This window comes from Choloepus didactylus, chromosome 15 (genome assembly GCF_015220235.1).
Source record: "Choloepus didactylus isolate mChoDid1 chromosome 15, mChoDid1.pri, whole genome shotgun sequence".
NCBI classification, from domain to species: Eukaryota; Metazoa; Chordata; class Mammalia; order Pilosa; family Megalonychidae; genus Choloepus; species Choloepus didactylus.
The window spans coordinates 75424588-75452250 of record NC_051321.1 but is presented as its reverse complement, the minus strand read 5'-3'; the positions used below and the strand labels follow the sequence as shown (position 1 = coordinate 75452250).

Below are 27663 nucleotides of genomic sequence, written 5' to 3'. Positions count from 1 at the left end.
AGGACTCAGCCCTGACTGCCAACAGCAGCTAAATCAGGGATGAGGGTGAGGGGCGTGGGTGTGGGGTGCAAGGAAAGAAGCAAAGGGGCCACGCCGAGTCGCTCTAAGTGCCTCTCCAAAGACAGGCCTGATGCTATTCATCAACTGGTTTTCAGGGCCGTGAAAAATCAATGGCATTTGTGCTGCAAACTCATCATTAGGACAGGAAAAACTCTGCAATGGAATTGATTTGTTTAAATATAATCACACAATTTAACAGAGAGCAGTGGCAGGGGGAGTGGGGAAAGGGACCCGAGCACACAAAACAACCACGTGACATCGAGAACTGAGAGGCAAAAAAGCTTTTGAAAACCTTGGGTTGGGGCTTCCTGCCCGTGCTGCCTGCCCCACGCCCTGCCCACCACGGAGGAGGCCAGGGTGGGCCCCTGCCATCAGCCAGGGTCTCAGAAACGGCCCCCAGCAGCCTCGGGATGGGCCCAGGGGCCTGGCTGGCTGTTGGGTTGTTCTTGGAGGTGACTTTGGCTCAGTGAATATGATATCGATTTAACCAAACAAACTCATACAGGCACCTACCGTGTCCCAGGCACCTGTGAGGGGCTTGGGGTGGGGGTGGGGTAACAGGTAATGAAACTGACCCAGCCCCGAAGGCATTCTGTGGGCTGGGTGGATAAGGCAGGTGTACAGGTGACAACTCCAGGCCAGTGAGTGCTGGGCTTCCTGGGGTCTTAGGAGATATGGGGGGGGGGGGGGGCAGGGAGGGCAGTGCAGGGGGCCCGAAGGCCAAAGAGCCTTTGAATGGGAAGTCCAAGTTCATTCAAAATGCAAGGCCCATTCAAAGAACCGGGAGGACCCCATATGGAAGACAAGGCCCTCGTCTCATGGATAAGGTACCTGCTTGCCCAGTGATGTGATGATGATGATAATAAATATGATGATGATAGCTGATTTTATCGCATTGCAGTAAAATGCTCCAGAACTGTGCAAACTCTACATCTCATTTAATCCAACCCTTGCCATGAAAGAAGGACTATTACTACCCACATTTCACAGACAGATACCACTGAGGCTCAGAGAGGTTAAGGCACTGCCCAAGCTCACACAGTAAGTGATGGGGTCTGATTCTGACTCCCATATTTATAACCCCAGAGCCCGTGCACCTAACTGCTGTGCTCTCCTGCCGGCCTAGGGGCTTGGCCTCCATGAGAGCTGGGGAGACAGATGGCTCCTGCCCTCTGGGAGCTGGGGCATGAGATGCACTGGGCAATTTCATGGTGGCAGTCAAGGGGGAGTCTGAGAAGTGGCATGAAGAGGCTGGCATCTTGGTCAGGGGCTCTGCTGAGGGCCTGGCCCTGGTACTTGGGGTGCCGAGACCCCACACGTCACCTCTTCCAACCTCCCTCAGAGGGTGGGGGTTCTGGGGGAGGAGAAAGGGTGGACCAGGTCCTGGAAAGGCCTGTCTGGGATGCCCACGGTTGAGGGTTGGGAGGGCATAGGGAGGCTTCAGTCCTCAGGGAAGGCCCGGGCAGCTTGGAGCAGCCTCACTGAGCTAGAGAAGGGCCTTCCTGTCAGCCTTGGGATTTGGACTTGCTTCCTGGTGACAGTGGAAAGCCAGGGAAGGCAGCACAGGGCTGTGGGGGTTTGGTGTGTTATAGGCAGGAAGATGGTGAGGCCTGGAGGCTAGCAGGCGGTGGGGACGGGGAGGGACACAGCCCCAGAGATGGTTAAGGGGCTCACATCGACCGTCCAGTGTGGGGGTCAGGGGAGGGAAGTGACAAGGACAACCCAGGCGTCTGCCCCCACCCTCTGGGGGCTTTGGAGGCCCAGCTCTGCTGAACCAGCAGCTGCTTGTGTCAATATTAATTGACCCAGGACCCCAAGGATTGGGCCCCTCCCCCCAGGAAGCCCCAGCACTGCTGCCTGACTGTGGGGGAGGGCAGTGCAGCAGGCTGTCCCCCTGCTGACCTTTCTCCTTTGTCAGCTGTGCACTCCATCAGTGTCCGGAAGGGCTGAGCACAACCTCTCCCCGCTGCCTGGTCCAGGGTGGGGAACGGGGCGGCGGGGAGTGGGGAAGGGTGGGATTCTTTTAAGGAAGAGTTTTCCAGACTGTCTCTCAAAAGCTGGGAGCAGAGCTGCCAAAGCCCTCATTACAAATGGGGAGATCGTGGCCTGGGGAAGGGTAGGCCAGGATCCAGCAGCCAGTGGCCAGTGGCAGGGACAGAGCCCAGGGCTGGGGGGCAATGGCATGAACTAGACCTGTGCCAGCACAAGGGGGAAGAGGACGCTGGAGGCAGGCCTTGGGCAAGGGGCAGAACAATCTGTCTAGAACAGGGGATTTAAGAAGTTTAGGGAAGGGGGCCAACTCAGGGCCAGGGGGGCCCAGTCCCGAGTACACCAGCAAGCCCCCGAGCCAAGAAGGGACATCCAGTGAGGTTAGGATCGGGGCTGGTAGATTCAGACAGGCCTAGAGTGGGCAACCACCCTGGTTTGTGGGGGACTGAGAGATTTCAGGGATGCATACATTTTAGTTAAAAACCAGGACAGTCCTGGGCAAACCGGGACAGCTGGTCAACCTTGCCAAGCTGGGACTGAATTCTGGTTTTTGCTTCTACCACTTTCAGACTGTACATGGCCTCTCGGTGCCTCAGTTTCCTCATCGGGAACATAACACCTTGTGTAGAGTTGTCAGGATTAAATCAGGTAATATATGCAAAGTGCTTAGCACAGCCTCTTACTGTCATCATTTAACCAATGGCAGGTGGCTGCTCTTATGATCACCAGCTGCCACCACTAGCCTTCCTATGGGGGACCAGATGCCCATCTATGCACTGCTCACGTGGTGCTGATTTAATGCTCAAAACACTTAGGATGCAGGGACCATTATTATTCTTTCCATTTTCAGATTAGTAAACTGAGGCATGCAGGGGTTAAATCACTGGCCCAGGCTCCCACAGCTGGCAAGTAGGAAACGACTTGTATTTCTACTGGGCTGACCCTAAAGCCAGGGAGATGGAGGCCAGTGTCAGTGTGAATCAGGTCACAGTGACCCAGGGCAAGGGCTGGGCAAAGACAGGCTGGGCGGGCGCCGAGGGCCACTCCAGAGGTGCGTGGGGATGGGCCAGGGTCCCCTGTTCTCGGGGAGACTGACACCCCAATCCTCATCTTGGGCCTTCAAGACCATCCGCTTCTCATCCAAACGCATCAACTACATTTATTAGGCTCCCAGGGTCTTTGGAGTCAGAAAGAAAGGGAAGATGTCAACAATGCTGCCCACTTGCCCTGGGAGCCCAGCTCTCCAAAGTGGGCCCTTTCTGCACACAGCCCCACTTCACTCTAGCAACAGTACTACAAGACTAGATTATGATGCCCATTTCAGAGATGAGAAATGTGTTAGGGTCACAGAGCAGGCTTTAAACCTGCCGAGTCCCAAAGTCTTGGTTGCTCGCGCGACAGGATAAACGGCAGCTGGAGGGTGGAAGGCCATGTGTGTCCATCTGTGCATGTCCAGCAGGGTGCAGGACCTGAGGTGGGCACTATATAACTCTGGGTGGGGGGTGCACAGCCACACCGTTAGTGCCCAGGTAGCCCAGGAGAAACTCTGCAGCTCAGGGGCAGGGCGGCCAGCCTGGGAGGGTGTGGCAACAGGGCTCAAGCAGGGGTCCATTGTCCCGATACCTGGGACCAGTGGGCCTGGCAGAGACCCCCCCCCCCCACTGGCCCCCAGGAAGCCCTTGGCACAAGGAATTGCATGCTTGCCCTCAGCACCCAAAGAAAAGATTGGTGAGGTGGGTAGGCAGGCGCTGGCTGGGCTGGGCCCTAGGAAGCAGGACTCGGTTATTTTTAGCATCTTGTGTCAGGAGGGAGGCCCTCCTCCCCACCAGGTAAATGTCAGTGCTACCGGCAACCCCGGCCAATTAAAGCAGCCGGAGCCAAGGAGGAAAGAAAGTGACTCAGGGACTCGACCCCCTCACCCGTGGTGGCTCTGCCAATGGCCTCCTTCCCCTCCTCTTCCCCAGCCCAGACCCACCTCCTTGTCTAGGAAACAATGGCTCTGTCCAAAGAGGAGCTGTGATCAGGAGCCTGGGATCCTGGGTTTGAGTCCCGATCTGGCTGTGTGACCTTGGTCAGGCGTCATGCCTTCTCTGACCAGCTCCCCCTCTGGAAAATGGGGTGCTGGAGCCCACCTGCATGTTACGAGGGAGATGTGAACCTGGGTTGTGAAGAGGCTCACAGATAAGGGAGGCTGGTCCCCGTCTGCTCTGTTATTCAAAGGCTTCCGGGCTTCCCAAGGAGGAACCCAAGCCAGCCCTGAGCTGACGAGGGTGAGCTGGCCCCTGTGCAAACTGTTGGGGTTATTTGCGCAATTGCAGGCAGTCAGAGTCCAAGGAGCCTGTGGCTGCTGCTCTGCTGACAGGTGAGGGGGGAGGGGGAGGCAGCTGCGGGTCACTGGGCTGAGCCCAGAGCTATGGGGGAGGGGTGCCCCCAGAGTGGGGCTCCAGGCCCCCCAGGCCTGGGCAGCAGCCACGGTAAGTCACAGGCCCAGCACCAGCACTGGCCAGGCGTAAATGGGGCACCTCATCTAAGCCAGGCTGTGGGCTGGGCCGCAGCCTCGGGGTGGACCACCTACCCCCAGGAAAAAGGAGGAAGTTGGTCACGGTAGAGAGAGGGGAAGCCCATCTCTCAGGCCACTCCGCAATCCCTGGGCTCTGGAGGGCCACCCTGGGAGGGGGACCCTTAGCCCATAGCGGGGTCTGGCCCAGGGGGCTGGCAAGCCCCAGGAGTATGTTAACCCTCAGCACCCAGGGAGAAGCTCAACGACCTGCAGCAGCTTTCTTGGCCAGCTGCCCACAAAATCCCAGGGAGAACCCTGCCCTCCCCTCAGCCTAGGAGCCCGGCACATGCTGACACCCCACCCAAAGGCAGACACTTCCTGCTGGGCTCCCAGAGGAGACCTGAGGGCAACTGTGGCACAGAAATGGGGACGCGATCTGTCCAGGGACATTTAGCAAGTTAGAAGCAAAGAACAAACTTCCTCCTTCTCCTGCCACCTGGCCTCCAGGGGACATTTCTAAGCTCATTTCCTTCACTGCCCAGTCTCCACCCCTAGCCCCACTGATCTGCCCCTGAATGCACCTGCCTTGGTGCCTTGGCACCAGCTGGTCCCTGTGCTTGGAATGCTTCCAGTTCTCAAATTCATGTTTACTCTTCAGGGTCCAGCTGGAGCTCCACCTCCTCCAGGAAGTCCTCCCTGACCCTCGAGTCCCTCAACCTCCAGGCACCTGCTCTACGTACCGTGCACCCTGCCTAGGGTTCTGGACCCCACCCTTGCAGGTGCAGCAGCTTTCCAGACTGCAGGCTGGGCCAGGCATGCCAAGTCACTCAGCAGATGGGGCTGGGGAGGAAATGGGGTGGCCCCTGATTTCTCCGAGTCCACTGCCCCTTCCTTACCCCCGACACCCTGCCAGCTTTCCAATGGCCCTGGAGCCGCTCTTTCCATCCGGGGCCTCTGGGCCTGCCCTACCCGGGCCTGGGTACACAGATGGGAGGAGCTAATGGCAGCAAACCACGGCAGGAGGTAATGATTACAGGAGGCAGACTGCAGAGGAGGCTTCACGGAACTGGGTCAGAGGGTGCACTCCAGTTCTCGGGCCCCATTCCAGGCGGATCTCTTCAGACCCCAGAGCTTCCGCAGAGGCCGGTCTGCCCCTTCTGCAAGTGCCAGGCACCATGGCGGGGGCAGTGCTACCATCACTGCTCTGAGTCTACTCCCAGAGTCTACACCTCTCATGAATGGAGTGAGCTCAACTCTGCCTCTGTAAGCCTCAGGCGTCATGCTGGGTTTCTCTGGGGAGCACTCTCCTCCAGGCCTCAGTTTCCCCCCCTGTACCATGAAGAGGTTGGCTTGAGCAATCTCTAACGATGGTTCCAGGATGTTGGGAATCCACTGGAGACACCATCCCTGCTGCCCCGTGCAGCGTTGGCTCCCTCCACCAAGTCACTTTTGGACCCCGGCCAGAGGGCATGGGCCTGGCCATCCCCTTCCCCAAGGGTGTGGCTTGGGTGTGTGGCTCACAGAGCAGAGGGCGGCAGACTTGGGAGCTCGGTGAGAGCTGGGCGAGCAAACACCTGCCAGGGGAGGCAGCACCCGCAGTGGGTCACACCCAAGGACGCCTTCACAGAAGGTTCACGGAATCCCAGCTCGTCCTTGGGGAAGCCTGTCGGCAGGTGAGGTCAAGGGTCCCTCCCTGGGGTGCCCGTGGAGCCCCACCCACCCACAATGGGCGTGGCATCCGCCAGACTCTAGACCCGCCACCCCTCGGGGAGGGTCCTCCTGCTTGACCTGCCAGGTCTCTGGGGCAGCTTCACATTTCAACTCTTGGGGAAACTGGCTTTTCCCTCCTGGTGATGAGTGCCAGCCATTGGCCAGGAGTGGTCAGGGGAGCCCGTGTTGCTGAACAGGGCCTGCTGGGCCCGGAGACCTGGCCAGCGGGAGCAGACAAACCCTGGCCCTGCCCTGCCCTGCTCCACGGTCTCGGGGTGAGCTGTGAGCCTCAGGCTAGACAACACCCCACCCTTGCCCCAGCTCGCAGGCTGAGGCCAGCCCTCAACCGCAGGCCTTCCTGGAGGAGCTGCCGCCCCACCGTCCCTGTCGGCCCCCACTCCTTGCAGGAGGAAAGCCAAACTCTGAGGCCCTTGGGAGCTGCCTTAGTGGCTGAACACATCCTCCTCTCCAGCTGGCCTGCCCTGAGCCACCCCCATCAAGCCGGGCAGAGACCCCAAGAAGGCCCTACTTGTCCACTCTGGAGGAACGAGCCCACCCTCTGCCTCCTCCAGGCAGTCTTCCTGCTTGCCTCCTCCAGCATCAAGGAAGAGCTGCTTTTCCCAGCTCCTACCGCCTTCACCCGCTTCATCTTGCTAGAACCGAGAAATTAAGAATTAAATGATTATGGTTACTGAATCACTATATAGAAGTTTTTCTGTCTATATTGTAGAAGAGGCAGAAGTTAATACCTGAAATTACTGAAACTCAACTAGTCTCACCCTTGTTTATACTTTCTATTGTGGTGGTCGGTTGAGCCTGGTCTGGCCCTCTTTGACTTGATACTGAAATGGTGACAACCCCACCTGCCCTGGCTTGAACCCTTAAAAACCCTGAACTCCTTAGAAGTGGGGAGAGAGATATCTGTTCTCCCACTTTCCACGTAGCATTAAATTCTTTCTCTCTTGGAAACCTCGGTGTCATGGATCGGCTGTTATGCGTCTCAGACGGAGAACCCACTGCTTTTGCCCAATGTCACTGCTGGGCACCCCCCTGGCCCACTCTGAGCTGGAGACTGTGTGACCTCGGCCCGGGCCCAGGGCTCTGCTCTCAGCATTTCCTCAAATGCAGATTTATTTTTGGATGCGGGTGCTGGAGCACCGTCCAACCCGCCCTTGCTGACTAAATGGATCGCTCAGCCAACAGACAGGTCTAAGAGAGGCAGCTTGATGTAGGGGGCAAAAATGGGCTGTGGTGTCAGACAAAACTGGGCTTGAATCTGGCTCCACTGATAGCTCTGCAACCCTGGGTAAATTTCTTAACTTCTCTGTGCTGTGGGCTTTCTCTCCCACACAGCAGGGGTAACCCTAACTTCTCTGGGCTGTTGAGACACTTGAAGACAATAAAGCTTGTGAACCCTGACCTGACACAACCCTCTTATTTTACAGAACAGAGGCTCAGAGGGGGGCAGTGACTTGGCCAAGGTCACACAGCAGGTCTGGGGCAGGACTAGGCTTGAAGGAAAGTCCCCCTCAGAAGGTTAGGCAGCCCCACCCTACTGAACTGGGGGGGGGAGGGGGGATGGGTTGGGGGTGGGGGTGACACACCTCAGGCAGGAATGAGCTGTGGGCTGCAGACTATTTCCAGCTCTGGGCTGGGGAGGGGGTTACAGGGTCAGAACAAGCTGCAGAGGCTGGAGGTGGAGGGCCTGGGCTGCAGGCAACAAATTCCAGGCAGAGGGGACTGTGCATTCTCAGCTGGTGCTGAAGACTGACAGGCATGCCACATGGGGACCCTGGAATCCCAGTACCGTGTGGCCAGGGGCCGGGCCATGGCCAGCTGGGGTTGGCATCCAAGGTCTCTGCAGCCAGTCCCAGGCCCACTTAGCACTGTACAACCCTGGAAGGCCACTGACCAGCTTCCCACTGGTCTACCTGCCAGCAGTGGGAAGCTGCAAACCAGGGGACTGGGGGCTCATGGGGATGGAGTGTGGCCCCCACTCCAGGTCCCTGCCTCAGAGCTCTGAGGAACAGCTGCTTGGATCACCTCTCATGAAACCCAAATCCAGTCCAATCCCCCAATCCCTGCTCTCCCCCTCCAGCCTCTCTTAAATGACAATCCAACTGAGTCACTCCTTGAGTTCCACCCTTGCGGGTGCCTGCAGCCCTCGGGGTCAAGTCCAGAGGGCGTTACCTGGGCCAGGGCACCCCTCCAGCTCCATTGCTCACCAACGCCTGCATGCCCACCATCAACCCAGATGCTGTATAGCCAACTACCTCCCAGGCAGGGGTGAGAGGATTCACACTCGGCATCGCTGATTCTGTCACAGCTCAGCGAGGGGGAGTCTATTCCCATCCCTCTTTTACAGATGGGGAATTGGAGGCACTGTGAGATTAAGTTACTGATCTGACGTCACAAGCGGAGTAGGCAGCAGAGCTGGGGAAACCCCCAAAAGCCTCAGCTCAGAGTCCACACCCTGCACCACGTCGCTCCAGTACCTCTTCATCCGCCCACCACGGACTTTGGAGTGCCTTTTACGTGCCAGCCCTGTAGGACTGTTTGTTGTTTCCTGAAGGGAAGGCCTCTCACCTGTGTCCAGGTCTTTGCTGGCTGTCATGGCCCAGGTCAGCTCCAGGCCTCTCCACTCCGCCCGCTGCGGGATTAGTCTGAGCCTCAGAATCCCAAAAACTTGGCTCCAATTGCCTAGTGCTGTGAATTGGGCCTAGTGAGCTGTAGGGAAGGGCAGGGCCAGGGCTTGTGTGCCCTGGCTGGCCGGACCCCCAGGCCCACCAGGCCTTCGTCAGCAATCCAGACACCTCTGGGGCCACTTCTGGGCCAGGGGCTGGTGTTCTTTACCAGGAGGGAAAAGCCAGTCTCCCTCAAATGCCAGAATGTGAAGGCTTCCCCAGAACAGGACCCGGGGCCTGATTTCAGTCCAGGAGCTTGGGATGGGGGTTGGCCTTCCAAGCCTCTGTCTTCCCATCTGGCAAATGGGTACAGGATCTTTGGAAGGCTCTCTCGAGGGCTTCGCGGGGTATTATATAGCTTTGCACACTGTGGGAATCTCTATGGTTCAAAGGTGCGTGTGGCCACTGGAGGGGTCACAGAGCAAAGATCAGCAAGGCTCCGTGGCAGGGAGTTTGCTAAGCAGAGACAAGTGGGCAATCCAGACAGAAGGCTCTGCAAATGAAACCCAAAGGGATGGACCCTGTCCCCCGTGCCTCCCCCACTGTGGGATTAGAAAAGCACAAAAGAACAGGCCACTAAGCATGCTTTTTTCTTATGAGTTACAATTTGCAGAACCCCTGCATAGTGGCCGAGATTGTTCTCTTCCGCACACCACTTAGTGCTACCCACTCCTCCCGAAGCACAGCGACTGTTCTGGTTCCCAGATGAGGAAGCTGAGGTCCAGAGAGGACAAGGGCTTGTCCCCAGCTGCATTGCTGCCCTCAAACCCCAACAGTCCCCCTCGTTTCCTGACATGCCAAAACACAGGAGCCATGGCTCAGCCTTGGCCCAGAGCTGCCTAGCGACCACCGGAGCTACTGGAAGTTTTTGCAGGTTAAGAAGCCAGTGACCCCCGAGTGGCTCCTTCCCCTTGCAACATGACTCCTTGGGTGTGTGTGTGTGCACACAGGAACTTGCGTGTGGACATGTGACTGCCATGTGCTTGTGCATCTGTGTGCGGTGTGAACACACAGGTTGGTGAATACGTGTCTGCATACGTGTATGCATGTTTGAGGCCTGCATGTGTCATGTCTGTGTAGGTCTGTGTGTGAGGGAGCCTGCAGCTGCAGGTCTGTGGATGCGTCCATGCACGCATAACCTTCCAGGTATGTGTGGACACTGTACCTGCCCACTTGTGCCTCCTTAGCATCTGTGTGCCCACGTGTACATAGACACAGGTATGACTGTGGGCAGGAGAGTCTTCTGGGTGCATATGTGAGGGTGCATGCCTATGGATCTACACTTCTGGGTGAGAAAGTCATGACCATGGGTAACTGTAGCGCCACCCAAGCCCTCTTCTTCCTCATGCAAATCTCAGGCCCTCTCAGAGGTGTTCTGGACCACAATCATGCTTCACCTCCTCCAAGAAGTCTTCCTGGATCTAGACTCTCCCCACCCACTCAGAATTCCAACATTAACCCCACCCCACCGCGTGGCAGCTTTCCCACCTACATGCCCGCCACCAGCGAGTTGCAAATTCTGCCAAAGTCCTTTCCTCAGTGTCTGGTAATTCTCACTCCTGACCCTGCCCTGGCTGAGGCCTCCAGCCTCTTACAGGGCCCTTGGGTCGTCTATCAGTCACCCTGATCCCAGCCTGGGCCTCTCCAGTGCAGTTCTGGCCCAGGGGCCTGGCTGAGCACACCTTCGACAGGCTGCTCCATGACTTAGAACCTTCAATGGCTCCAATTGCCCTTGGGGTCTAATTCCTGTGCCCTTCACAATCTGCCCACCCCCTTGCCAACCTCAACCCCCATCTGGCCAGGCCCTCCCACGCACCCACTGCTCATGTCTCCCCATACTGCAACTCACTTTGAGGCAGCCTCCCCTAGAACTCACCTCCTTCCACCGTGATCTCTATCCATGCTCCCTCCCCGACCCCGTTCTGGGGTGTGCCAGGTCTGCAGTGACCTCCCCACCTTCCTGTCAGAGCAGAGAATGGAAACAGCCCCTCTTCCCCACATTCCAGAAGCCAGCGTAGTGCGAGCCTGGGAGATCAAACTTAGGAGAGGGAGAGAGAGGGACTTGTCCAGACAGCACACCCCTGCACGGAGGGACCCCCGGAGGCCAGGCCTGGTTCATGTCACATCACACCCACAAATGCGCCACAGCCCTGGGCCAACCAGCAGCCTCTGCCACCTTGGGAAGAAACCCTCCCTTCTCCTGGCAGCAGGCCACCCACGATTGCCTGGATTCCCACCCCTGAGAAGAGGCCAACAGAGGGGCTAGGCCAGTGGCTAGGGGCTGGCCCACTGGAGCCACATAGACCCAGACCGGAGTTCCAGGCTCAGCCGGGTGCATTATCTTGGGCAAGTTACAGCACGACCACAAGCCTCGGTTTTCTCACCTGTGAGATGGCAAGGATCACGGCACCTACCTCATGGGGTTGTCATGGAATGGAAAGAGTTAATAAATATATGGTCTCTAGCACAGTGCCTGGCATACAGTCCAGGGCTCAAAATGTTAGGAAACTTATTGTTGTTATTTCCATTTATTGGAGGAGAAAACCAAGGTTCTCAGTGGTGAAGGGGTAGAGCTACCCACAGCTGCATAGGAGCTGGCAACAGAGTGAAACCACATGTCCAGCTCCCACCCACTACCATGCCACTGTCTGCCTCCCTCTGCGAGGAGAAGGCCAAGGAGAAATAAGCCCCCTCGCCCACGTCCTCCCTGTTCTCCAGGCCCTGAAACAGCACCGCCTGCACCGGCCCAGTCCCGGAGCCCTGTCTGCCCCACATCAACAGCCCCCCAGGGGCCAGTGGCCAGTGGCCAGCCCTCCCTGCTCACCTGCCTACAGTCCCTGCCCACGGACCAGGACTTGCGGCTTCTGGGAGCTCCAGGGAAATGAAGTCGCAGGTGGGAAGGAGGCAGCAGTCCCAGCAGCCCTGCTCCACCTCAGCACGGCCTCTGCAAGTCCTAGGGGAGAGAGGAGAGGGTCAGTGAGCTCTGGACCCTACCCTGGGGCGGCCCCCAGTCCCTTCACCGACCTCCAGGCCCCTTCTGTCCAGGCCATCAGGCCACCTCCCAGAAGGCTGAGAGGTCCACCCCAGAGGACCCACCCCAGAGGCTGGATGCAGCCAGGGGCTCTGCCTGAGCACCTCTCTCCTCACTTCTCTGTTTATCAAAATCCCACTGGCCTTCAAAACTCTGCTCAAATGCTTCTGAGGTGCCCTCTCTGACCTGGCCCTCCTATCTTTGCTCATCCCCCAGCAGGCCCGGACCCTGGCTGGCTGTGTCCACTGTTTTCTACAGGCCACACTCCCTCTCTGGGTGGAGCATCTGGACAGCAGGAATGAGGTCTAGTTTATCTCTCCTTCCTCTGGGCTTAGCATGGGACACAGAGATGGATGAACTGATGGATGGAGGTGTGGATAGATGTATGTATGTATGTATGTATGTATGTATGTATGTATGTAAGGATGGATGGATGGGTGAGTGGATGGATGGATGTGTGGATGGATGGATGGATGGATGGAAGGATGGATGGATGGATGGATGGATAGATGGATGGTGGATGGATGGATGGATGGATGGATGTGTGGATGAATGGATGGATGGATGGATGGATGGGTGGATGGATGTGTGGATGGATGGATGTGTGGATGAATGGATGGATGGATGGATGGATGGATGGATGTATGGATGGATGGATGGAAGGATGGATGTATGGATGTATGGATGGATGGATGCATGGATGTGTGGATGGATGGATGGATGGATGTGTGGATGGATGTGGATGGATGGATGAATGGATGGATGTGTGGATGGATGGATGGATGGATGTGTGGATGGATGGATGTGTGGATGGATGGATGGATGTGTGGATGGATGGTTGGATGGATGAGAATGGGTAAATGCATGAGTAACTGAATGAATAAGTGGGTGAAGCAGTGATTGGGTGAATGAATGAGTGACTGGATGAATGGATGCAATGAAAGTGTGCAATGAACATATTGAAAAAAATTGGCCAACTGACATGTGCCTTGAAATCAGGAAGCCGGTGGAGATCTCCCAGGGCCTCTCCATGCCCTCCCCTCTGTTAGATTTTAGAATCCAGGGTTCAGGGTGGTGGGAGGAAAGATAAATGGTGATGCTAATTTTCTCAGGGATCTGTCCTTCTACAAATGTGTAAACTGAGGCCCTAATAGGGGAAGGGTTCACCTCCAGGTACCACAGCAAGGGAGAGAGGACAGACCAGAACTAGAACCCAGCCCATTAAAGGAAGCCTCAAGACACCACAGGGAGCCCCTTCTAGTGTCTCCACTGGCGGCCAGGGCCAGAGACCCCCTCCAGCCCATCTTCAGTGGGGTCTTTCTAAAACTCCCACTGACCACCTCCCTGCCCTCCACAAAACCCTTCTGGGCTCCCCACACACTGCTGTGGGCAAACGACACCAGTACCACCTGGAAAACAGCAACTACCTATGATCCCGAGGCCTAGCCCGTGACCCAGCAAGTCCACTTCCACAGAAACGGGTGCGTACGGTCACCGAAAGACAAGCACCGGGACGTTCACAGCAGTACTACTTGTATTAGCCACAACAGGAAAACTTTGCAAACACCCAACAGCAACCATAGAACGGACCCTCTCCCCCGATGGATGCCACGCAGGCGAGAGAACGAACGCTACCCACAACACCACGGGTGGATCTTACGCCCATAAGGCCGACCAAAACAGCCAGACACAAGAGAGAACATATTTAAGGGATTTGCCTATGTGAGGCTGGAGAACGGGCAAAGCTGCCCTCTGCTTGTGGCAGGCTGGATTCTCTGCAGCCCCTCCCCTCAGGAGGCCCTGAACCCGGGCTGGCTCCGGGACTTGTTTCGACCAGTAGGAGTGCAAGTGACATTTTGTGAGTAGCAGACACCAGGGCTCAAGGGGTCTTGCTATTTCTGGCCTTTGCCCCTTGGGACACTGCCAGGCTATGGAAGGAAGCCTGTCTCCCTCAGTGGAGGATAAGAGGGCACAAGGAGGGAAACCGAGGCCACCCAGCCAACAGCCAGCACCTCCTGCCACCTTCTTTTATCTTCCAGCCTGGCCGCGGCCACCTGAGCCCAGGTGAAGCCAGCAGAAGGAATGCCCAGCCGAGCCACAGAATTATGAGAAAGAGTAAGTGTGGTTGCCAAGCCCCTGGGTTTTCGGGGTTCTCTATCGGCAACACACGAACGACAGTGGGCTGCTAGAAGTCAGGAGAGTGAGTATCCTGGGGGGGGGGGTGGGTGACGGGGAGCGTGGTGCCCGGTGTGGGGCACGGCAAGGCTTCTGGGTCTGTGATGTTGTTTCTCGATCTGGGTGGTGGTTACACAGGTGTGTTTGCCCCGCGACAATTCGCCGAGCCACACACTTAGGCTATGCACACTTTTCTGCATGGATATAATACTTCAGTAGAAGTTAAAAACAAACCGACGCTCCCCTGGCTCTCCCCGCCATGCCCTTTCAGGTCCACCCAGGCCTCTGCGGGCCCCGCCTTGCTCTTTTCCGCACACTCCTGGGATGCCCTTTCCCTTCCCCTGCCAGGGCTTCGAGCCTGGGGCCAGGTGACACCTCCTCCAGGAAGCCTTCCCTGACCTCGCCAGGCCTTGCCCATGTGTCCCTCTTCATAGGGCTCTCTCTCTGGGACGGGCCTTCCCTATGGGGGTGGGTCCTTCCCATCTGTCTCCCCCAGCTTTCTGAGTTCTCTCAGTGTTAGGCTGCACCCTCCAGGGTCGAGACCCCACAGTGATGCTGTGATGATGGGAGATGGCTTCCAGAGGGGCAGGCCCCGGCAATCACAACTCATATTGTGCGCCGGGACCCGACCGGGCAATCCCTCCTCCTGGGGCCCTGGCTTCTTCCACATTAACTAAGGTGGAATTGGGGGGAGGCAGGATTTAAGGGAAACCCCCATTTTACAGGAGACTGTGACCCTGTGAAACATGGACCACCCCTTCCTCCTTAATTCTCTATTAAAGTAAAACGGCAAGCCCGACTGGCAGTCACACAAGGCTGCTTCTCGCCGAAACAATGCAAACTGCCAGGCAAAGCAAATTAAGAATTGTAATGCCAGACAGATTGGGGCATCGGATCTGCTCGAAACCTTCAATGTATTGACTTTCCTCTGTGGGTGCCCTCTCTGTCCACCTCTGTGCAGCTGCCCACTTTCAGGTGACCGGAGCGGGACCTCAGCTGGCCTCTGGCTTTAGCCCAAACACCCCCTCAGTCCCGGGCTACCCACTCTGGGCCTCCTGTCCCCAACTTCTCAGTGCCAGCTCTGTCTTAAATGGCTGCGTTCATAATGAACCACCACCCCCCTGCCGGCCTCAGTTTCCCCACTGTCATCCGGGAGATCTGGCTGATTCAACAGCCTCTGATGAGTCACAGTTTTCTCTCCAGGGGGAGGGCTGGGCCTCAGCAGAAGGCGGAGGCACCCACCTCTGTCTCCCACGGGCAGCCTAGCATCATGTCACCTGGCCTGCAGGGAGGATCCCTTCCACCCCCCCCAGGCCTGGGCTACCTCCTCTCCCTAGGACATTTTTTTCTGGTACAAAAAGCCCTTTCCTATAAAGGAAAGCTCCTTGACTAACAGAGAGGCAGAGACAAGCAGAGGGTGGCCAGGATGGCAGCAGCAGGACACCAGATCCCAGGAGAGGCTGTCTGTCCTGTAACTCCACACACGCGAGGACAACAGCCCCACGCCAGAAGGAACTCAGGGATGCAGGGCAGGGCCCCACGGGGGTGGGCATGCTGTCCCCGGGGGCCTCCCAGCAGAGGGGAGTGGCCTTGTGGGCAGCAGAAAGGGGTTGGACGCTGCATTTCCCAAACACCTCTGACAATAAGGCTCACCCAGGCCGGGCTGCTTGTTAAACCCAGTTTCCAGATCTCTCCCCTGAGAATTGAATTCAGAGGGTCTGGAAGGTGCCCCAGAAATTTGAATTTTTAACTAGAAGTCTCAGGTGATTCTTTGCGTCTGGAAAGTTTGGGGGAACACTGGCAGGTGACCTTCCGGGTCCCTTTGGGCCCAGAGATGAGTGGATCCAGGTCCCCGACGCCACACCGCCTCTGCCCCATCTGGAAGACACAAGCCCTTGCAGCAGCAGCTGAACTGTACGGCATCATTAAAATAAAAATGATTTAAAAGCTTTCGAGGGGGGCAAAGATGGCGGGGGAGGGGGGCATTGTCTGCCCACAGTGGTACCAGTGGCAGCTCCTTCCTAGCCCCCTGGGCCCCCAGAACCATCCAGAAAAGCTCAGCGATTTGTGGTGGGGGGTGGGGGTGGGGGGCGAGCTGACAGCTGTTCAGTTGCTGTTCAGGGAGACCCAGAAAAGCAATTATCTTGCTCTTAGCAGAGAGGAGCTGGCTTTTACCCGCCCCTTCCCTCCCTCCTCCCTCCCTCCCACCTTCTCACACACACACACACACACACACACACACACACACACACACACAAGCGCGCGCCCAGGCCAAGATGCTGCTGCTGGCTAGCTTTGAACCCGCCTCCCCACTTCTCACCCCCCACCCCAGGCCTCCCAGATTTCTCCGAACCGCTCAGCCTCCATCCTCAGAGCCACATTCCCAACGCTTAAATCATTTAGCCCGCTAAACCGGAGACGGCAAAATGGGTGCTATTTCTTAAAAACATACAGAGAGCGTATTAAATTATTGATAGCCATTAAACAGGGGGAAAAAAATTAAACAGCTCTCAGCTCTTATCAATCATTCATGCAGTTTCCACTGGGGTGTTTTCTGGAGAGTGATCACACGGGCAACCCGGGGAGTCGGCTGCTGCCAGCAAGGAAGCACAGCCGGCCGGGGTGGAAGTGGGGAGGGGGCCGCCGCAGCCCCTAACCATGACTCAAGCAGCGGGGAGGGGCCCAGGCAGGGGGGTCAGCCTCTCTGCCTGCAAATTCCCGCCTGGCCTCTTTGGCATTTACAAAGGGAGGCTCCAGCATCGGCTTCTGGAACCCTCTTCGTGAAATCCAGCCTACTTTTATTGAGCATCTACTTTGCATCAGGCCTGAAGGATGCACAGAAAAATGAGCCTCTGGGTAATCATGTGGCTAGGGCAGGGGACATTGGCAGGAACACGTGATTGGACCACATTGGGGTCTGAGCTGTGCTGGGGGTCGATAGAGAAGGGGCTCCAAAGAAAAGGCACTGCTGGGGAGGACTAGACCCAAGACGTAATTCTGGGGGCAAACTCTTGAGATGTGGAGCAGAAAACTGCCAAGTGGACCCGTTGAGAGAGTGTTCTAGCAAAGCGGCACTGCCCAGGCAGAGGCAGAGTGACTTGAAACAGCAGAGCTGGGCATTTGTTGGGGCGCCCCTCCTGTCAACCTCAACCTCGCATTGCTCGGGTGGTGGGGGCAAGCGGTGGGAGTGGGAGGGGAGGGCTTGGGAATAGTCACTGGAGCAGGGACCAGGCCATGACCTTGACCTGTCCTCCGGGCACTGGTCAGATCCAGGCCAACGACAGGACCCGCGAGGCCAGGCCCCTCTTGGCATGGACAGGCAAGGGCCCCGGGCTGGCCCCAGCTGCCCAGGGCAGCGGCATCTGCACCCCCACCCGGCAGAGCCATTCCCTGGCTCTGACTCAGGACACTTAAGCCGGCGTGACGCGGAGCCGCGGAGGCTGCAGGGCCGAGACGTGGCCGGTCTCCCCATCACCCTCGGCAGATGGGCTCCCTCCTGCTGCGAAGCCGTGCCAAGGACCCGGGCACCAGGGCCACGAAAGGAGCCAGCGGACACCCAATACCTCCTGCTTCACTCCCGGGGACCATAGGGCACAGGGACCTTCGGAGGCTCCGAGACAGGCCAGGCTGCCCCAGGGAACAGAGAGGCCAGGGCTTATCCCTGCCTCCCCCTGCCCAGTGCCCCCACCCCCAGCACATGGGGCGGGCTCGGCATTCTCGAACGCCTTTCAGGACTCGAGCGCGCCGGGAGCCGGGAGGAGGCCCTGCCAAGTGTTGATAGCACCCTCGCCAGAGAAAGCTGCTGTCACAGGGAAACATTCTGGGGAGAGCAGTTGTTTACCACCAACGCCTGGGACTGTCAAGAAATAATCAGAAGGAATTAAATTTGCAAAGTTGTGAAAGAGATAAAGAACCCCCCACTCCAAGACATTTTCACCTGATGGATCAGGCTGCTCGGTTTTGCCTCCTTCTGGGGAAAATGTCCTTAGGTCTGCAGGGGGGTGGCAGGGTGGGGGATAGAGATGCACAGCAAGCCAGGCTTGGGGGCCACGGGACCCGGGTGCTGCCCCTCTCTGGACATCAGCCTGCTTGTCTGCACGGTGGCCTGCACACGGGCGAGGCTGCCATAAGCCCTTGTTGATCTTACAGACGGGTCACCCCTAGGCTGTCCGCCCGCCGAGTCCGCCAGGAACACTGAGTTCCCAAAGCCTACCTCAACGCCACACGTCCAAGCACTCCGGTGACGGGGCTGAAGGGTTTGCGGAAGTCAGCCAGCCAGTTCCTGCGTCTGCATACCTTGGCCGGTGCCCTCGGCTCGTGGCTCTGCGCAAACCCTCGTTGCCTCTCACCTGGATGAATTCGGCGTCCTTCCCCCAGACCAGCCTCCACGCAGCTGTCAGGGCCTGCGCGGGGCACGGGCCTGCGCTGGTGCAGAACAGGCTGTCAAGGAAGGTTTCCTGACCAGTAGAATCAACACACAAAACGGGCAGGCAGTCCTCAAACCTAAATCAAACACACCTGTCCCCGCTCATCGACCAGCCCTGGCTCCCCGACAGTGGGGCTCCTCCCACTGGCAAAGCCCCAAGTCCCCTGCATGAGGGTTCCGTCCCTGCTTCTGGAAGATTCTCAAGCCTTGTACACACCAGCCGTACTAGAACTACTCAGCCTTCCCTGTCCTTTCATGCCCCAGGGCCTTTGCATGTGTCACTGCTTTCTCTACCCAGCCAAGTCCTGCTCTGGGCCAAGCTCTAGCTCCCCATTAGTAGCTGTCGCAAAGCTTTTCACATTACACTACATTTAATTCAGTTCACATCTGCTCTGAACTGAATGGAGGGCATTATGAATGGGAATAGGATTTCTTTCATCAGCTCTTGGCACACAGGGTCAGAGAAGGGCCTTTAATTTTCTTCTACTGAAACCAACCCAGTGTGACGACAACCTGCTCCTCCCTCAGATTCAGTTTCCTGTGAAGGAGACACCCCAGCCCCCAGCTCATATGCAGTTCTTCCAAACATCTAACCTGTTTCCCTCCTACTGTAACCTAAAAGCCATTCTCTGGAGAGTGGGTAAGATGTTCTCAGCCAAGTGTAAATGAGACCATACTCCTGGAGCTCCCCGAGCCAAGGGAAGGGGCAGGCCTGGGAATTTCCAGGCAAAGGCCAGCAGAAATTGGCCACAAATGAATCATTAACTCTCGAGTTGAGAGCTCAGAGGGCTGGTGCCAAGGTCTCAGGCTCGGACCTGTGTGGGCCACTTGGCCTCGCCTGTCTCAGGCCTGAGGGCGGCCCCACCCCCTGCTGGCCATCTGCTTCACCCCACGGCCGCTGTGCACCCAGAGCCGAGGCCTTCTGAGCCAGTGCAGCCCGGATGTCTCAGGGGAGAACTTGCACATCTTCCCCAGGAATGACTCCCAGCCCTTGCCCACACACTTCTGTCCTTCTGGAATGCTCTCTCTGTCCCCCAAGGGTTGGCTCCAGCCTGGCCTGCCTTCCCCTCTTCCCTGTCCAGCTGGGCCCCCGCCCTGTGGACCCCCATGACCCTCCACAGCCTCCCCTGTGCCCCTGCAGCCCTGCCTGTGACTGTCAGCCGTCTCCTCCCTGGCCTGGTTTGGGTGCCACGGGCTCATCTCGTCTGTGAAGCCCCTGCCAGCACGGGGGCTTTGCACCCTCTCTGTACCTCCAGCAGCGAGCATGAAGTGGGGTACAGACGGGGGCTGAGCCAGCTGGAGACAGGGCCTGGGCTGGGGCTGGCGGCTGGGGGTTGGGGTCCCTGCTCGGAGCTGGGGAGACATCACGGCCCTCTCTGGGCCAGCTGTGGTGCAGTCGCCAAGTGGTTGACAGGAGGCAGTGGTAGAGCTGAGCTCCGGGTTCCGTAGGGAAGATGCCCTGATCCCCAGGAGCTGATTCCTTCTGCAGGGGTGCCCCTGGCAGACTGGGGGTGCCAATATGTAAGTGCTTCTGGGCCGCCCCAGAGAAGGGGCTTGGATTCTTCTGGGATGGGGACCGATGGGCACGAAGTCTGGAAACAGGTACTGTCAGGCGGTATCAGTGAAGCATTTGTCGTGGACTCACCTGTGTTTCCAGACTCGGGGCCCACCTGTGTGGCCACCAGGTCAGCAAGAAGAGCTATCCCCACTGACCAAGAGGTGGCTTCCCGTCCGCCACTGGCTGAGCTCAGCACACAGTTCCCACGAGTCCTTCCACCAGCACCACGAGGGAGACGCTATGAATATGCCCCCGTGTAGGACGAGGAATCCAAGGTCCCTGCGGTGAAGATCAAGACTGAGGAAGCTGCCCCAGGACCAGGCACCTGCCCCCAGACACAGCACATCTTCCCTGCGTGTCCGGCACCCGGTCTCGGCCTGCCCAGAGCCTTATGGGCTGTGCGCACCGTCCTGCAGCCCACACAAAGCCCTTTTCTCATCTGATCCCCAAACAGCCCTGGGAGAGGGCCAGCGGGGATTGTTATTACCATTTTACAGCTGGGGAAACTGAGGCCTGGCAGGGGAAGGAAACAGATGTGAATATCGAGTAGCATATGCAGCTCCCCATCAGGTGGCTGCTGTTAAAGGTGGAGGCTTGGAGAGGCCTGCCACCCCCCACCCCGGGAATGGCACCTGGGTGTGCGTCCCGGCACACCCGACTCCGGATGACCCAGGGCTGTCTTTGCGTCTTCCCACACACCTGGCTTGGAATGGGTATGCGGCAGCGGGCATGGTGGGGAGAACTGGAGGGCGGTTCCACATGGGGCATGCACCATCCCGCTGCTCTGAGGCCAGGCCCCTCACCACTTCCCCGAGGACCCCGGGGCCCAGACGCTCTGCACACTCATTGGCCAAGATAGGCTTAGGGAGGGGCCCCGATCAGGTCAGGCACCCCAGCATCATGTGCACACACGTGAGGTGGTGTGAGCGTGGACCACTGCCCATCTGAGGGAAAGGCGGCCACAGGCTCACACGTGTGTGCACACGGGCACACTGCCAATTCACAGCCCTGTATGCAGACACACACTCACATATATGTTTGCACACAAGTGCACACACACCACACATTCACACGAGGACACACATGGGTCGGGAAGCAGACACACCCACGTAGACACGTGCAGGTGAACATGGGGAGGCTGCCCAGAGGAACATGCACACACACGCTCACAGAGGGCATGCAGGCATGCGCAGGTGCACAGCCGGGCACACTTGTTCACGCACACACATGCGCTCACACGCAGAAGCACACAGGCCAAGAGCCATTCACATTGGCCCGTGGCGCTAAGTGCCTGGGGGGCCACCGAGGTGGGGCGTGGACAGCTGTGGATGCAAGCACAACACATAAGCCCATGGGCACCGCCCAGGCGTGGGCCCTGGCCACAAGTGTGCATATGCGTGCACAGAGCCCTTGGCAGCAGCAAGGCCCAGCGGAGTGGGCAAGGGGAGCAGGTGGTCCGGTGGCATCTGCGGATGCTACGCCAGGAGCCCCATGCTGCCGCTGTGCCTATGTACCCAGGCCTGTCCAAAACTGCCCATAAATCACAAAGCTGCCTGCCACAAGCATTTAAATCACTGTCCCTGGCACTCAGCATCTCCTTAGAACCGAGGTGCAGCAGCAGCAGGCCATGGCCCAGTGTGTGTATGGGGGTCGGGGGGTAACTGGGGTTTGGCATTCCCCATGCACCCAAGGCCACTTCCCCACTCTCACCCCCTGCCAGCCTTTCTTCCCCATTCTGCCTTGACTCTTGGCCCCAAAGCCCTGAGCTCACCCGCTGCCCCTGCTGAGCACTGCCCTCCCACTCAGGGCTGAGGGCCTCCCCCACAACCCAGTACCCTACCTAGGACCTAGGGGATGTTGGGGGTGGATGGGCAGTCCATTTCTGGGCAGGTGCCCTGTGGAGCTGTCCCCAGATATGGTATCTGAAACCCAGGCCTTTGCCCTTCTCCCAGCCTCACTCGCCCTGACCGTAAAGCAGGGATAAAGTGGGAGCACCTGGGGCTGCTCCTGGTAAGGATGTGGTCTGGGGAAAAGAGCTTTCTTGGAGGCTGATTAATTATGACCATTCATAATACAACCATCTGCATTCTCTGGTGGAGCAAAGATGATTAAGACTGGGCCCTGTGCCCCAGTGGCTGTATAAACAGGTCTCAGGGCAGGCAGGGGACAGACACCAGGCCTGAAGGCAGAGCCGTGATGACTGTGTGTTGTATAAATGGAGGGGCTGTTTATACTGCATGGACAGACAGAGAAAGGAGAGACAGACAGACAGTGGGGAGCTGGATCATCAGCCAATGAATGATAGACAATCACCCCTGTGCCACCTCTTGGCAGGCTTCTCTGTGCAGGCCAAGGGACAAACCACTGTGGACTTTCCCCTTCTGCTCAGCCCTGGCCCCACCCTGCAGTGGAGCCTGGAAGCCTCAGGTGCAGGGGGTGGTGAGGGGGAGGCCAGGGTGCCATCCTGTCCTGACGTCCCAGATGCGTCACTGCCAGGGCCTGGCCACCCCATGTGCCGGCTCTCCACACCCGGATCCCGGGGCCACATGATTCCATCTGTGCACTATGGACCTTCCCTCTGCCTGGCAGGCCTGCTTCACCCTCCGTGAGCCCTGCTCCAGGGCCGCCGTCCAGGGAGCCTCACCCTGCAGGAGAATCAAGGGCTCTGTCCCACCTCCCCCAGTCCTATGGGTCCAGTGGAGCTGTGAGCTCACCCTGTCCCCCTGCAGTGCTCCCCCAGTAGACATGTCTGTCTCCCCCTCACTGACTAGACCCTGTGCTGCTCTTGTCGGCCCATCACCAACTCCAAGGAAGAGACCCCGTGTTGCCCGCCCAAGGACTGAATAACACCAGCCAGGCCCCCACAGCTCTCACGCTGAGCCAGGCACCAGTAGCCAATTGTCACAGAACAGCCCCATGTAGCATTTATGCCCATTTTACAGATGAGGAAACTGAGGAACAGAGAGATTAAAAAACTTGCTTGTGAAATGTTGCATGGCCAGCAAGTGGGCACAAAATGCAATCCAGTCCATTTGGCTAAAGGGCTCTTACTCACTAGGTTACATAGACCACAAATGAATGAATGAATGAATGAATGACGTCCAGAATGAATAAGGTCCTCTGAGCTATCTCTGTGGGGGGAAGGCAACATGGCCAAGAGATGGGTGCCTGGGGTACAGGCCAGGTCTCTGCAGGAACTGACTGTGTGACCTCAAGCAAGTTACTTGCTGATTCTGGGCCTCAATTTCCTCACCTGTAAAATAGGAGCAGTTGGAGCTGCCCCACTACTGGCCAGACATAAAGCTGATGGAAGTGTAGCTCTGAAAAGGATGATGTCTGTATACACAGAAGCCGGGATTTCCAGACCAGAAGCCTGAATACCTGCTCTGAAGGGACACTCAAGAACAATGACACAACTGTCCTAGAAAATCGGGGGCACTTGGCCACCGGGGCAATGCATGTATGCAACGTAGGGCCATACGTGCCACTGCAAACCAGGTCCAATGCTCCTTCCCCAAACCCCCGTCATTTGCCATCTCTGCGGGTTCTTCCCTTAGCAGCACATTGATGGTTCTTCGGTCTAATTGTCGGACACTTCCTGGGCCCCTGTGTCCAGCCCTGGGTTAGCTGTGCGGGGTGCGGGGGGCAAGGGGAGCACATGGGCACACGGGCAGGGCACTGACCCTCCAGGGCCTGCAGCTCCGTTGGAGGACACCACCCTGCAGAATGGGTAAGGGCAGCTCAAAGAGCACCTGCTACGTTCCGACAGAAGCTTCTGGGCTTGACCACGCACAGATCTCCAGGCCCAGGGCTGGGGGTACAATGGGGAAAAGGAATTCACCCCAGGCTTACGAGAGCTCCTCAATGACCAGGAGAGGCACGCATGTCACAAGCTTCCTTCCCACACCCACGGCAGACGTCACCAATCAATCGTCACTCTCCTTTCAGAGCGCAAATGTGGCCTCAGGATGATTTTTCTACGCAGTTCTCCAAGCTGTCACTATCAGACAGTCAAAAGCAAAACCTCCAATATTTGACACTCCTATTAGTGGAGCAACTACTGCACTTAAGGCAGGAATAGCTTCCCAGAAGCTTTCCCAAAGAAAGGCAGTAAGGAGCGGGGAGAGACAGGCACCTGCCCACTTCCCAGGACGCTAGATGACGCTCGCTGTACCTGGAAGCCCCCTTGTTGCTCAGCCACCGAGTCTCCGTCCCCATCAGCTGGCTCCATGTCCCTCTGCCTGGCGTGCCTGACCCCTGGCGAGGGCCAAGTTTGGCCCTCCATTTGGGAACGTTGATGGAGAAGGCATGGAGGGCCTGGAGAACTGAGATCTGGTTTTGCCACAGAGTCCCAGGTTTCTGGCCCAAACTGCCTGGGAGTGCAGCTATGCTTGGCCTGAGCCCTGGAAGAGCTGCCTGCAGCCCCCCGTCCCCAGCCACGGTGATGGGGTATGGGGGTCACCTCTAGGTACGGTGTGACTGGGAGACGATTCACCAACATTTCCTTCCAGAAGCTCCCCCACCCCCATCCACTCCTTCTATGAGGGGCTAAAAATCAATGAGTTCTCAGGGAAACAGCAACCGGAAGCCCTCTCACGTTTCCTAGCTGTCTTCCTGATTCCTGTCATATCTCCCTGCCACCTAAAGCTCCATTTGCTTGGTATTTTTCTTGAAATCAACTCACAAATTTTCCTTGAAAACGTTTATTTAAAAAAAAAAACACACATAACTTTATAGTGTTACCTTAAATACAAAATTGGCTTCCCACACCACGAACAAAGTTCAACATAAAAACAAACACACGAAGGTCAAACCCTGGGATTACTTTGCCGCCAGCTGAAGGCTTCAAGCCTGTAACCGGCTCTCACTGTCAAGGAGGCCAGAGAGCAGCCAAAGAGGCTCTCGACCCAGCCAAAGGGCCAGAGGGGAGTAGGAGAGGAGGAGTCTCCTCAGCCATGGCCAATCCCTGTGTGAACCACTGACGACAACCTTTGTGCACCTTTGAGGAGCCCAAGCCCAGGGGCGGCAGGTAACTTGTCTCTTACTCGGTTGAGGAAACAAGGCTCAGAGAGGTGAGCCTACTGGCTCGAGGTCACACAGCACTGAGTGGCTGAGCCCAACTTCCTCCTCAGAGCTCCTCGTGGAGCACAAGTTTCTCTCTTCTTTGCTGCCTTCTCGACGTCAAACAGAGTCCCTTACTCAGAGAGAAGTCACTCTGACCCGCGGCTGGCGCAGTGACGGTGGTTTTCACACCTGAGGTTAACAACTGTGATTTAAGAGGTTATTTGTCTTAATTTTCAGGAATCAGTTTCTCAGGGAGGAGATAACTAACACGTCAGGCTCGGGAAGCTAGTCTTTTTAGAAAATATTTATAGCATTTCAAGACAGTTTGGTGGCAATTGGATACAGCATCTGCTATTTTCCTCACTTTCCACCACAGTTCTAAAACCCAAAGCAGTTAAAACACACACAACAACAACACAACAATACAACAACAGCGACGCCGATATGAAATTCAAAGCGTATTGTTTCTTTGAGAATGAAAATGCAAAAGTGGCTTGATGATTTCAGAGAGCGTGTTGGCCTCTTGGTTAAAATCCCAACGTGTCTTCACTGGCAATTTCTTGGGTCCATGCTAAGAAAGATTTGGCCAGTGCACCAATCCCTAAGGCCATGGAGAGGTTCACTGCCCCCAGGGCTGGGTTTGGCAGGATTCCCCGGCCTGTGGACTGTGGCTCCCACAGGAAGCCCCAGGAGTAAAAGCCTCTTCCCATGAGATGTGAATTCCAGCCGCAGAGTGCTAGGGGCAGGGGAGGGACAAAGGCCCCCACCGACCCCCTAAGTCGTTCTACAGGCAGGTGCCGAGGGGGCTGCTCCCCTTACAAGGCCTCAGCCATTCAGCTCTCTATTAGCCCCACTTTGCAGAAGACAAAACCGAGGCTTTAAAAAGTCGAAGAGAATTTCCCAAGGCTACAGTCGCTCGTGTTGTAAGCCGATCCCTCTGACCCAGGAGCCCTCCATGCTACCCTCCTCTGCCCCCCAGGCTCCGGGAAGGCGCCCCAACCATCCCGGGCCTCCAGTCTCTACTCCCCAATGCCTGGGTCTTAAGTGGGGAGGCAGAGCCGCTGGAAGGGCCCGAGGACCTTTCCACTGTCTGAGACGGTCTGGTTGTCTCCAGTGGGAATTCCAAGGGGAGGCGACATGTTCAGGGTCACACAACCGGCTGACAGCAAAGAGAGGGACGAAACCAGATCTGCTGGGTTCTTTCCCTCCCATCTGTTAAATATCCGAAAACCTGTAGCTCCTTCCTTGCTCCTTCCACCTGGTGCAGGCACGCCCGAGGCAGTTACTGCTCCATGATAAGGAGTCAGCCCCTCTAAGAACCAGGTCTGATCCTGGTGCCCGGGGCTTGTGTCCAGCCAACTGCAAATGCTGCTCCCACAACCCACTGCGGGAACCCCTGACCTGTTCTTGGATGGCCCCCCGCCGCTAGGCTGCAGGCCCTGCCTCCTGCCACCCACTCAGCCCCCAAGCCAGGGCACGGGAAGGTCTTCGTCCCTGAGGCACTGGGACAAAGCCCCCAGCCAGGCCCCAGGGAAGCCGTCGCACACACAGCCTGGCTCAAGGAGCTTTCCTCTCCACTTTCCTGTCAATGCACACTCCAAAAGCATGTGCCCAGAGGTCACCCCCACAGCCATACCTCCCTCAGTCGCCTTCCTTGTCAGTGCTCCCGTCTCCGCTCCCCCAGCCAGGCCATCTACCACCTGCACCTCAACCTCCCTGTTCCAATCTGCCCACCTCTCCCCAGCTCCTTTGCCTGGGCGAGGGTGACAGCCCCTCGCTCCCCTTCCACTTCCGCTGCCCTCCTGCTCCTCCTCCTGCAGCCATAAAGTAAATCAGTTCCTGTTTACACTCACCCCAGGCCCTATGTGTGCCCTCAGCTCCATCGCTGCCCTCCAGCCCCACTGGCTTCCCTGCCCCCTCAGGCTCCAAGCTTATTCTTGCCCAGGACCTGTGCACCCGGGGCTCCCTCTCACAGCCCTCCCTCCACGACTGGCTCCGTTTTAAGTTTCACAAGGGGTCTTCCCTGATGATCCCCGTCTAAAACACACACAGCCTTGCCCCCACCCCCACTCAGTCACTCGCTATCACATCACTTGATGCTATTCCTGTACTGCATGTGCTGCAAGCTGATTATCGTTTACGTAGGCACTTATTTACTATCCGTCCCTCCCCACCACTGCCATTAACGTCAGCCCCAGGAGGGGCAGAATCTGGTCAGGCTGGTTTTCTGCTTCACACCCAGTGGCCACAACAGTGTCTGGCACAAAACTGAGGCTCCATAACTGAATGTTGAGTGAACAAGTGAGTGCCCACTCATTATCTCTGTAGCTCCCCACTCCTGCCCTCCCTCTCCCCCGGCCCCCAACCAGCAAGGACTCTCCCATTCCCTGGCGCCCAGTGGGAGCTCCTCACCAGAGGCTGCCCTGGCCCAGCCTCCAGCCAGACAGGGGAAGGTACAGGGTTTAG

The 27663-nt window shown here is 57.4% G+C and overlaps 1 protein-coding gene across 5 annotated transcripts in view; it reads right to left on the bottom strand.

Annotated features, from left to right (window-relative positions):
• Positions 1 to 27663, bottom strand: part of ZMIZ1 (zinc finger MIZ-type containing 1) — a 222288-nt gene that overhangs the window by 165059 nt on the left and 29566 nt on the right. For all 5 annotated transcript variants that reach the window (XM_037803800.1, XM_037803803.1, XM_037803798.1 and 2 more), the window contains exon 2: positions 11768 to 11896. The gene's annotated coding sequence lies outside the window, so the exon portion shown is untranslated. The remainder of the gene's footprint in view (positions 1 to 11767; positions 11897 to 27663) is intronic.